An 11399-nucleotide genomic window follows, 5' to 3' on the forward strand; every position below is an offset into this window, starting at 1 on the left:
GGTCAGGGACTGGGGTTTCCTCTGTGATGTGCAACACATCCTTCATTGCTATAATCATATAACAGATGGCTTTAGCCAATTTAGGATGTAACTTTGCATCATCGGAATTGACACTGGAGTCAGAATCCGTGTCGATATCTGTGTCAACAATTTGGGATAGTGGGCGCTTCTGAGGCCCTGACGGCCTCTGCGACATAGGATCAGGCATGGGCTGAGACCCCGACTGTCCTAAGGTTTCAGCTTTATCCAACCTTTTATGCAAGGAATTAACATTATCATTTAAAACCTTCCACATATCCACCCAATCAGGTGTCAGCGCCGACCCCACATTCATTTGCTCCCGCTCTGCTTCCACATAGCCTTCCTTGTCAAACATGTCGACACAAGCGAACCGACACACCACACACATACAGGGGATGCTCTTTTTGAAGACAGTTCCCCCACAAGGCCTTTTGGAGAGACAGAGAGCACACACCCCAGCGCTATATGTCCCAGGAATCACACAGTAACTTAGTGTTAACCCAGTAGCTGCTGTATATGTTTTTGCGCATAATTTATGTGCCCCCCCTCTCTTTTTACCCTCTTCTACCGTGAATCTGCAGGGGAGAGCCTGGGGAGCTTCCTCTCAGCGGAGCTGTGGAGAGAAAATGGCGCTGGTGAGTGCTGAGGAAGAAGCCCCGCCCCCTCAGCTGCGGGCTTCTGTCCCGCATTTCTGTACAAAATTATGGCGGGGGCTCATGCATATATACAATGCCCAACTGTATATATGCCCAACTTTTGCCAAGAGGTTCTAATTGCTGCCCAGGGCGCCCCCCCCCTGCGCCCTGCACCCTACAGTGACCGGAGTATGTGGGTGTAGTTTGGGAGCAATGGCGCACAGTTGCAGTGCTGTGCGCTACCTCAGTTTGAAGACTGGAGTCTTCTGCCGCGGATTTTGAAGTATTCTTGCTTCTTTCACCCGGCTTCTGTCTTCCGGCTCTGCGAGGGGGACGGCGGCGCGGCTCTGGGATCGGACGACAAAGGGTGAGATCCTGTGTACGATCCCTCTGGAGCTAATGGTGTCCAGTAGCCTAAGAAACAGGACCTATCTTCAGTGAGTAGGGCTGCTTCTCTCCCCTCAGTCCCACGCTGCAGAGAGTCTGTTGCCAGCAGATCTATCTGAAAATAAAAAAACCTAATAAAATACTTTCTTATAGCAAGCTCACTGAACAGCACCCAGCTCGTCCGGGCACAGATTCAAACTGAGGTCTGGAGGAGGGACATAGAGGGAGGAGCCAGAGCACACCAGTATCCAAATTCTTTCTTAAAGTGCCCTGTCTCCTGCGGAGCCCGTCTATTCCCCATGGTCCTTACGGAGTCCCCAGCATCCACTAGGACGTTAGAGAAATTTCTTTATAAAACAGGAGGGGCAAATTACTGTCTTGCCCTGGGTTACAAAATCCTAGTTTTGGCCCTGCTCCCACCCTGGCTCTGACTGCCCAGTGCCCACTGCCACCACCCCAGCCGTTGCTCTGACCCGTCAGGTGACCCAACGCATGTGCGCACAGGACCTGCTTTAAAATTCCAACTGTAGCTGAGGACAGGATAAGAAACGGTATCCGCACATTTACATGAATAGATCTCATTGGGGCAGATGTATTAACCTGGAGTAGGCATAAGGAAGTGATAAACCAGTTTTATGTGCAAGGTGATAAATGCACCAGCCAATCAGCTCCTGTTAATTTACATATTGGAGCTGATTGGCTGGTTCATTTATCACCTCGCACATATCAGTGGTTTATCACTTCCTTATGCCTTCTCCAGGTTAATACATCTGCCCCATTGTTTGTAAAATTACATATGCTGATTGATAGATACTTTGGGGAGTGATGTATCAAGCAGTGAAAAAAGTTGTGTAGTAGACTAGTGGATAAGTTGCCCATAGCAATCAATCAGCATCTACCTATTATTTTACAGAGCGTACTTGATAAATAATGCCTCAAAGCTGATTGGTTGCTATGGGCAACTTTACCGTTTAATTTGTCCCACTCTTTTCACTGATTGACACATCAACCCCTTTATCTTTTTCCAAGCTTTGATAAATCTCCCCCTTAGACACTTGTTGATAGTATTCCAAAGTACATTTAAGTGTTTCTTGAGATAGACCATAGCCAAAATAAAACATGTTCAGCAAGTTCCTTATTTTGTTGTTGCTTCCTTCTAACCTTTCCAAATTTCTAATGGCATCTTATTTTCTTTTTTGTCAACACACACCCAAAAAAAAAAAAAAAAGAAGAAACTAACAGTTTATAGAAAGTATGTTAATAACTGGTTAAAAAATGTACACTACTGTACAATTAGTGGGAGGTGGTATATAATATAACTAGTACTGACTGTGCCAAAAAGCTACATTGTAAAAAAAAAATAAAAAAAAAAAATATCCTTTGTGATCTGTCTTACTATTTTGACAAGATCTGATGAACTGCAAAACAAGGTGCTACACACACACACACACACACCAGTGGCATGCGGTGAGGTCAGTGGCTGGTGAGGCACTGCAGTCATAATGTCCCCCAAGTCCCACCAATGACTCCTACCACCACTGAGCCAATGGGGGGTCATTCAGAGTTGCTCGCTCGTTATTTTTTTTCACTACGGAGCGATTAGTCGCAAACTGCGCATGCGCAATGTACACAGCACGCCTGTGCCAAGTAAATTAGCTCAAACGTTTGGTATTTTACTCACGGCTTAACGAAGTTTTTCCATCATTATGCTGATCGTAGTGTGATTGACAGGAAGTGGGTGTTTCTGGGCGGAAACTGACCGTTTTCTGGGAGTGTGCGGAAAAACGCAGGCGTTTCAGGGAAAAACGCGGGAGTGTCTGGAGAAACAGGGGAGTGGCTGGGCGAACGCTGGGCGTGTGTGTGACGTCAAACCAGGAATGAAACTGACTGAACTGATCGCAGTGTAGGAGTAAGTCTGGAGCTACTCAGAAATTTATATTCGCAATTCTGCTAATCTTTCGTTCGCAATTCTGTGAAGCTAAGATACACTCCCAGAGGGCGGCGGTTTAGCGTGTGCAATGCTGCTAAAAGCAGCTAGCGAGCGAAGAACTCGGAATCACCCCCAATGCCCGGTACTGCCGTGGTGGAGAGTAAGGGGGCAGGCTGGGAATAGTAGTGGGGAGCAGGGGGACAGGGTGGGAGTAATAGTAGTGCAGAGTAGGGGGGCAGGCAGTGAGTAATAGTAGTGCAGAGGGGTTTAATATGATTTACTGACTGATGGGATGCCAACAGGTCCCTGCAAAGTACCCTAACCATCCCATGCCCCCTACCCTAACCCTCTCTTGTGGGTGCCTAACCCTAATCCTCCCTTCCCCACTACTTAAACCAAACCCTCCATCCCCGGTACCTAACCCTAACCTTCCCGTCCCTGCACTCTAAGCCTAAACCCCCTTCTCATGCCGACGCGTCCCTCTAAAAGGGCATTAGGGAATCCGTCTGTCTGTGTTTTGACGCCGGGCTTGTGGTGTCCTTCAGGATTCCAGCATCAGTATATCTGTCTACCATTCATCAGAAACTTTACTGTATCCTGTGCAGAGTAGAGGGGGCAAGCAGGATGTAATAGAAGGGGTGGCAGGATGGGAGTAGTGGTGGAAAGAAGTGGGCAGGATGGGGGTAGTGGTGGAAAGAAGTGGGCAGGATGGGGGTAGTGGTGGAAAGAAGTGGGCAGGTTGGGGGTAGTGGTGGAGAGATGTGGGCAGGATGGGGGTAGTGGTGGAAAGAAGTGGGCAGGATGGGGGTAGTGGTGGAAAGAATTGGGCAGGATGGGGGTAGTGGTGGAAAGAAGTGGGCAGGATGGGGGTAGTGGTGGGTACTCGGCAAGTATAAGTTAGAATAAGATGAAGGATCTCACCTCTTTAAAGCTCACACAGGACATTCAGCCAGAGTGAAAGTCATGTGTCCTGCTCCTCGGCAGCTCACGCCCATCTCCTCCCTGCACAAGAGTGGATGCGGCCTGGAAGCAGTCTGCGGGGGGGCAATCGGTTTGCGGGGGGACGGGGGGCATTTGGTTTGCGTGGGGGGAGGGGGTGGGTGCCGTACCTCCGCACCAGCTGTTAGGCCAATGCTTGTAATAGGCTGCATTCCCCTGACCACTGTGTGACCGGTGGCCTGCCCTGGGAGGGGGGAAAGGACCTCCGCTGCAGCCCGCATATGACGTGACCTAAGGGCATGTAATGCCGCGGCAGGATACTCCAGCTCAGTGCGGGCCGGCGAAAACTATCGGTTGGGTAGGGGTGGCTAACACTGGCGACAGAAGGGGGGGAAACTATCAGCTGTCATTAGTGTAAGCTCGGGGGGAAAGTGGGGACATGGAGGGGAGGGCGAGGCGCTCGCGGTAGCCGGCCCCGGGAAGGGAGGTGATTTGATGCCGACTGTCCAGTCACATCAAACTCAGTGACAGGGGCGTGCTTTCATGTGGGCTGAAAGCACGCCCCTGTCATACAGGCACTTACAGCAGGTGCCGCTTACAAGGTTTTTTTAATGGGCTTTTACAGCCTGATGCTTAGCCCCGCCCCCCGCTTCCGGCCCTCTCACACCGACACCAGGAGGCACCAAGAGTGGTGCCTCCGAAACACCTATTTTTGGACACAATAAAAATTATTAAAATAATATAAAGGCTAAAGAAGATACTTCTGACACAGAATATTTGTCATAAGTATCTTCTTTGAATTATTTTAGTAATTAATGACAGGGGAGGCACTGCCTCCCGTGACTGCACGTCCCTGACACACACACACTTCTGTCCTTTGCAGCTGGTCTCAATAGCAGTATTATAGCCCGACTACTGTATAAACTACATTTAAGTTGCAGACGTACAAGAAAAAAATCCTTAAAATAAATTTTTAAAGAGATTATTTTTATTATTTTACAAGAGGTAGTTGCTTAAGCAGTATTGCACAAAATGTTTAGGTCAGTTGGGGTCTCTTTAGCTTGCTGACACTTGTAGTCCCACATCAGCTGAACCACTACCTGTCTTGAAATCATGTTAAACTAAGCATCCTTTCAGGTCCCCCCCCCCCCTTTCTCATATATTTTAAAACAGATTTGGATTGGATTTACAGGTAGTGATAGACTTCTATAGCTCTAGAAAAGAAAATTTGCAGGTGTTCTTGAGATGATTATTATTATTATTATTTTTTTTATAATACTCTGGTGAGCCACTGCTTAGTTGAATCAAAATGTTATCTGAAACATTTTGGTGTTATAATGAATAGGGGGTCTTACTGATCTCTTGTCCACCGTGCATGGACTACAGGAATGTCACACTTACTGCTAAGGTGGTTCCATTTTAACCAGTCACCCAGATTGGTCTAGGAGAGTGTAAATCAGCCCAAGCCAGCTCACAGGTAAGTTATAAATTTTATATTAAACATCAGTGTCTGCTTTTTATATCTGCTTGTTGTTTTTACTAGCATAAACTGGAAAACCTCACATTAAAGTATGACTGGTTTACAAATTCACATAGAACCAGTACTGTAAATAAAAACATCAATCCCGTAACCTATTTACAAATGTTATAAACAGTACTGGGGACTTGCATAATGGACCCTTTTCCATTAAAAATAAACACACACCATTTACAGTATAGATTTTATTTGAACAAAATACAGACACTCCCCTCTCCCTCTTTCAATAAACCTTTATTTTAGCACCGATACTGGGAGGAACCACATATTAAATGTTGACCCCACAAGAGGCAATGGCTCAAGATCTTTTGCTATCTTGTATTTGCAAAGAAGCAAACAATCTCACACCACCATGCTGTGTGTGTGTGTGTGATTTTATATATATATATATATATATATATATATATATATATATATATATATATACATACACTGCTCAAAAAAATAAAGGTAACACTAAAATAACACATGCTAAATCTGAATGAGTGAAATATTCTTCTTAAATACTTTGTTCTTTACATAGTTGAATGTGCTGACCACAAAATCACACAAAAATTATCAATGGAAAATAAGAATTTACTCACCAGTAATTCTATTTCTCGTAGTCCGTAGTGGATGCTGGGGACTCCGTAAGGACCATGGGGAATAGACGGGCTCCGCAGGAGACTGGGCACTCTAAAGAAAGATTAGGTACTATCTGGTGTGCACTGGCTCCTCCCTCTATGCCCCTCCTCCAGGCCTCAGTTAGGGAAACTGTGCCCGGAAGAGCTGACATTACAAGGAAAGGATTTGGAATCCAGGGTAAGACTCATACCAGCCACACCAATCACACCGTACAACTTGTGATAATCTTACCCAGTTAACAGTATGAACAACAACTGAGCATCACTCAACGGATGGCTCATAACAATAACCCTTTATTAAGCAATAACTATATACACGTATTGCAGAAAGTCCGCACTTGGGACGGGCGCCAAGCATCCACTACGGACTACGAGAAATAGAATTACCGGTGAGAAAATAAGAATTTACTCACCGGTAATTCTAACGTCCTAGTGGATGCTGGGGACTCCGTAAGGACCATGGGGATTATACCAAAGCTCCCAAACGGGCGGGAGAGTGCGGATGACTCTGCAGCACCGAATGGGCAAACACAAGGTCCTCCTCAGCCAGGGTATCAAACTTGTAGAACTTAGCAAAGGTGTTTGAACCCGACCAAGTAGCAGCTCGGCAAAGCTGTAAAGCCGAGACCCCTCGGGCAGCCGCCCAAGAAGAACCCACCTTCCTTGTGGAATGGGCTTTCCCTGATTTTGGATGCGGCAATCCAGCAGCAGAATGAGCCTGCTGAATCGTGCTACAGATCCAGCGAGCAATAGTTTGCTTTGAAGCAGGAGCACCCAGCTTATTGGGTGCATACAGGATAAACAGCGAGTCAGTCTTCCTGACTCCAGCCGTTCTGGATATATACATTTTCAAAGCCCGGACTAGGTCCTGCAACTTGGGAGTCCTCCAAGTCCCGAGTAGCCGCAGGCACCACAATAGGTTGGTTCAAATGAAACGATGATACCACCTTTGGCAGAAATTGGGGATGAGTCCGCAATTCTGCTCTGTCCATATGGAAAACCAGATAGGGGCTTTTACACGACAAAGCCGCCAATTCCGACACCCGCCTAGCCGAAGCTAAGGCCAACAGCATGATCACTTTCCACGTGAGATACTTTAACTCCACAGTCTTAAGTGGCTCAAACCAGTGGGATTTCAGGAAATCCAACACCACATTAAGATCCCAAGGCGCCACTGGTGGCACAAAAGGGGGCTAATTATATGCAGCACTCCCTTAACAAACGTCTGAACCTCAGGCAGTGAAGCCAGTTCTTTTTGAAAGAAAATGGATAGGGCCGAAATCTGGACCTTTATGGACCCCAATTTTAGGCCCATAGTCACCCCTGACTGTAGGAAGTGCAGGAATCGACCAAGCTGGAATTCCTCTGTAGGGGCCTTTCTGGCCTCACACCAAGCAACATATTTTCGCCATATACGGTGATAATGCTTTGCTGTCACGTCCTTCCTAGCCCTTATCAGCGTAGGAATAACTTCATCCGGAATGCCCTTTTTTGTTAGGATCCGGCGTTCAACCGCCATGCCGTCAAACGCAGCCGAGGTAAGTCTTGGAACAGACAGGGCCCCTGTTGCAACAGGTCCTGTCTGAGAGGCAGAGGCCATGGGTCCTCTGTGATCATCTCCTGTAGTTCTGGGTACCAAGTTCTTCTTGGCCAATCCGGAACAATGAGTATTGTTCTCACTCCTCTTTTTCTTACTATTCTCAGTACCTTGGGTATGAGAGGAAGAGGAGGAAACACATAGACTGACTGGAACACCCAACGGTGTTACTAGTGCGTCCACAGCTATCGTTTGAGGGTCCCTTGACCTGGCGCAATATCTTTTAAGCTTTTTGTTGAGGCGGGACGCCATCATGTCCACCTGTGGCAGTTCCCATCGATTTGCAATCTGTGTGAAGACTTCTTGATGAAGTCCCCACTCTCCCGGGTGGAGGTCGTGTCTGCTGAGGAAGTCTGCTTCCCAGTTGTCCACTCCCGGAATGAACACTGCAGACAGTGCTTGCACGTGATTCTCCGCCCAACGAAGAATCTTTGTGGCTTCCGCCATTGCCACCCTGCTTCTTGTGCCGCCCTGGCGGTTTACATGGGCGACCGCCGTGATGTTGTCTGACTGAATCAGCACTGGTTGGTCTCGAAGCAGGGGCTCCGCTTGGCTCAGGGCGTTGTATATGGCCCTTAGTTCCAGTACATTTATGTGCAGACAAGTCTCCTGACTTGACCACAGCCCTTGGAAGTTTCTTCCCTGAGTGACTGCCCCCCATCCGCGGAGGCTTGCATCCGTGGTCACCAGGACCCAGTCCTGTATGCCAAACCTGCGGCCCTCGAGAAGGTGAGCACTCTGCAGCCACCACAGAAGAGACACCCTGGCCCTCGGGAACAGGGTGATCAGCCGAAGCATCTGAAGATGCGATCCGGACCACTTGTCCAACAGATCCCAAAGAAAGATCCTTGCATGGAACCTGCCGAAGGGAATGGCTTCGTATGAGGCCACCATCTTTCCCAGGACTCGCGTGCAGTGATGTACCGACACCTGTTTTGGTTTTAGGAGGTCCCTGACCAGAGTCACAAGCTCCTGAGCCTTCTCCGCCGGGAGAAACACCTTCTTCTGGTCTGTGTCCAGAATCATGCCCAGGAAGGGCAGACGCGTCGTAGGAATCAGCTGCGACTTTGGAATATTCAGAATCCAGCCGTGCTGTTGCAACACTTCCTGAGAGTGTGCTACGCTGATCAACAACTGCTCCCTGGACCTCGTCTTTATGAGGAGATCGTCCAAGTACGGGATAACTGTAACTCCTTGCTTCCGAAGGAGTACCATCATTAGATAAGTGTTCAGGGATTTTAAATTCAGAATGGGTCTTACCGAACCGTCCGGTTTCGGTACCACAAACATTGTGGAATAGTAACCCCTTCCCTGTTGAAGGAGGGGAACCATTATTATCACTAGCTGGAGGTATAGCTTGTGAATTGCCGCCAGCACTACCTCCCTTTCCATGGGGGAAGCTGGCAAGGCTGATTTTAGGTAACGGTGAGGGGGGGTCACTTCGAATTCCAGCTTGTATCCCTGAGACACAATTTGTACAGCCCAAGGATCCACTTGCGAGCAAATCCACTGGTTGCTGAATTTTCGGAGACGCGCCCCCACCGCTCCTGGCTCCGCCTGTGGAGCCCCAGCATCATGCGGTGGACTTAGTGGAAGCCGGGGAGGACTTTTGTTCCTGGGAACCAGCTGCATGGTGCAGCTTCTTTCCTCTACCCCTGCCTCTGGCAAGAAAGGATGCACCCCTGACCTTCTTGCTTTTCTGAGAACGAAAGGACTGCATTTGATAATACGGTGCTTTCTTAGGCTGTGAGGAAACCGGAGGCAAGAAAGTTGACTTTCCAGCTGTCGCTGTGGACACGAGGTCCGAGAGACCGTCCCCAAACAATTCCTCACCCTTATAAGGCAAAACCTACATGTGTTTTTTAGAATCGGCATCCCCTGTCCATTGCTGAGTCCATAAGACCCTTCTGGCAGAAATGGACATTGCATTTACTCTAGAGCCCAGCAAATGTCCCTCTAGGCATCCCGCATATATAAGACGGCGTCTTTTATATGGCCCAGGGTTAGCAAAACAGTGTCCCTGTCCAGGGTATCTATTTCCTCTGACAGAGTATCTGTCCATGCTGCTATAGCGCTACACATCCAGGCCAAAGCAATAGCAGGTCTCAGTAGAGTACCAGAGTGTGTATAAACTGACTTCAGGATAGCTTCCTGCTTCCTATCCGCAGGATCCTTTAGGGCGGCCGTATCCCGAGACGGCAGGGCCACCTTCTTAGATAAACGTGTCAGCGCCTTGTCTACCCTAGGAGAGGATTCCAAACGTAACCTGTCCGTTGGCGGGAAAGGGTACGCCATAAGTAGCTTTTTGGAAATCACTACTTTCTTATCAGGGGAACTCCACGCTTCTTCACATAATTCATTTTATTCATGTGAAGGGGGAAAAGTCACTGCCTGCTTTTTCTCCCCAAACATATAAACCCTCTTGTCAGGGACAGGGTTATCCTCTGAAATGTGCAATACCCCCTTCATTGCAATAATCATGTAGCGGATGGCCTTGGTCATCTTAGGCTGTAAATGTGCCTCATCATCGTCGACACTGGAGTCGGACTCCGTGTCGGCATCTGTGTCAACCATCTGAGATAGTGGGCGTTTATGAGACCCTGACGGCCTCTGAGTCGCCTGGGCAGGCACGGGTTGAGACCCCGGCTGTCCCAAGGCTGCAGCGTTATCAAACCTTCTATGTAAGGAGCTTACATTATCATTTAAGACCTTCCACATATCCATCCAATCAGGTGTCGGCCCCGACACCACATTTATCTGCACTTGCTCCGCCTCCACGTAACCCTCCTCATCAAACATGTCGACACAGCCGTACCGACACACTGCACACACACAGGGAATGCTCTGACTGAGGACAGGACCCCAACAAAGGCCGTTGGGGAGACAGAGAGAGAGTATGCCAGCACACACCACAGCGCTATATAACCCAGGGATTTACACTATAATAAGTGATTACCCAATAGCTACTGATTTTATGTCTTTTGCGCCTAAATTTATGTGCCCCCCCTCTCTTTTTCTCTTTCTGTACCTGGATACTGCAGGGGAGAGCCTGGGGAGCTGCTTCCAGCGGAGCTGTGAAGAGAAAATGGCGCTGGTTAGTGCTGAGGAAGAAGGCCCCGCCCCCTCAGCGGCGGGCTTATGTCCCGCTTTCAATGTGTAAAAATGGCGGGGGCTCGGACATATATACAGTCCCTGACTGTATATATGACTATTCTTTGCCAAAAAAGGTATTAAATTGCTGCCCAGGGCGCCCCCCCCCCTGCGCCCTGCACTCTACAGTGACCGGAGTGTGCGGTGTGCTGTGGGAGCAATGGTGCACAGCTGCAGTGCTGTGCGCTACCTTAAGTGAAGACAGGAGTCTTCTGCCGCCGATTTCGATGTCTTCTTGCTTCTGCTGCTGTCTTCTGGCTCTGCGAGGGGGACGGCGGCGCGGCTCCGGGAACGGACGATCAAGGTCAGGTACCTGTGTTCGATCCCTCTGGAGCTAATGGTGTCCAGTAGCCTAAGAAGCTCAACCTAGCTTCAGTGAGTAGGTTTGCTTCTCTCTCCTCAGTCCCACGTAGCAGAGAGTCTGTTGCCAGCAGAAGCTCTCTGAACATAAAAAACCTAACAAAATACTTTCTTTACTAGTAAGCTCAGGAGAGCCCACTAGGAGCACCCAGCTCTGGCCGGGCACAGATTCTAACTGAGGCCTGGAGGAGGGGCATAGAGGGAGGAGCCAGTGCACACC

General features: G+C 48.6%; 1 protein-coding gene across 1 annotated transcript in view; it reads right to left on the reverse strand.

Annotated features, from left to right (window-relative positions):
- Window positions 1–4427, reverse strand: part of LOC134927777 (triple functional domain protein-like) — a 110973-nt gene extending 106546 nt beyond the window's left edge. The window contains exon 1 of the transcript XR_010177727.1: window positions 3895–4427. The gene's annotated coding sequence lies outside the window, so the exon portion shown is untranslated. The remainder of the gene's footprint in view (window positions 1–3894) is intronic.
- Window positions 4428–11399: the final 6972 nt, after the last annotated feature.

Source organism: Pseudophryne corroboree, chromosome 5 (assembly GCF_028390025.1).
Source record: "Pseudophryne corroboree isolate aPseCor3 chromosome 5, aPseCor3.hap2, whole genome shotgun sequence".
NCBI classification, from domain to species: domain Eukaryota; kingdom Metazoa; phylum Chordata; class Amphibia; order Anura; family Myobatrachidae; genus Pseudophryne; species Pseudophryne corroboree.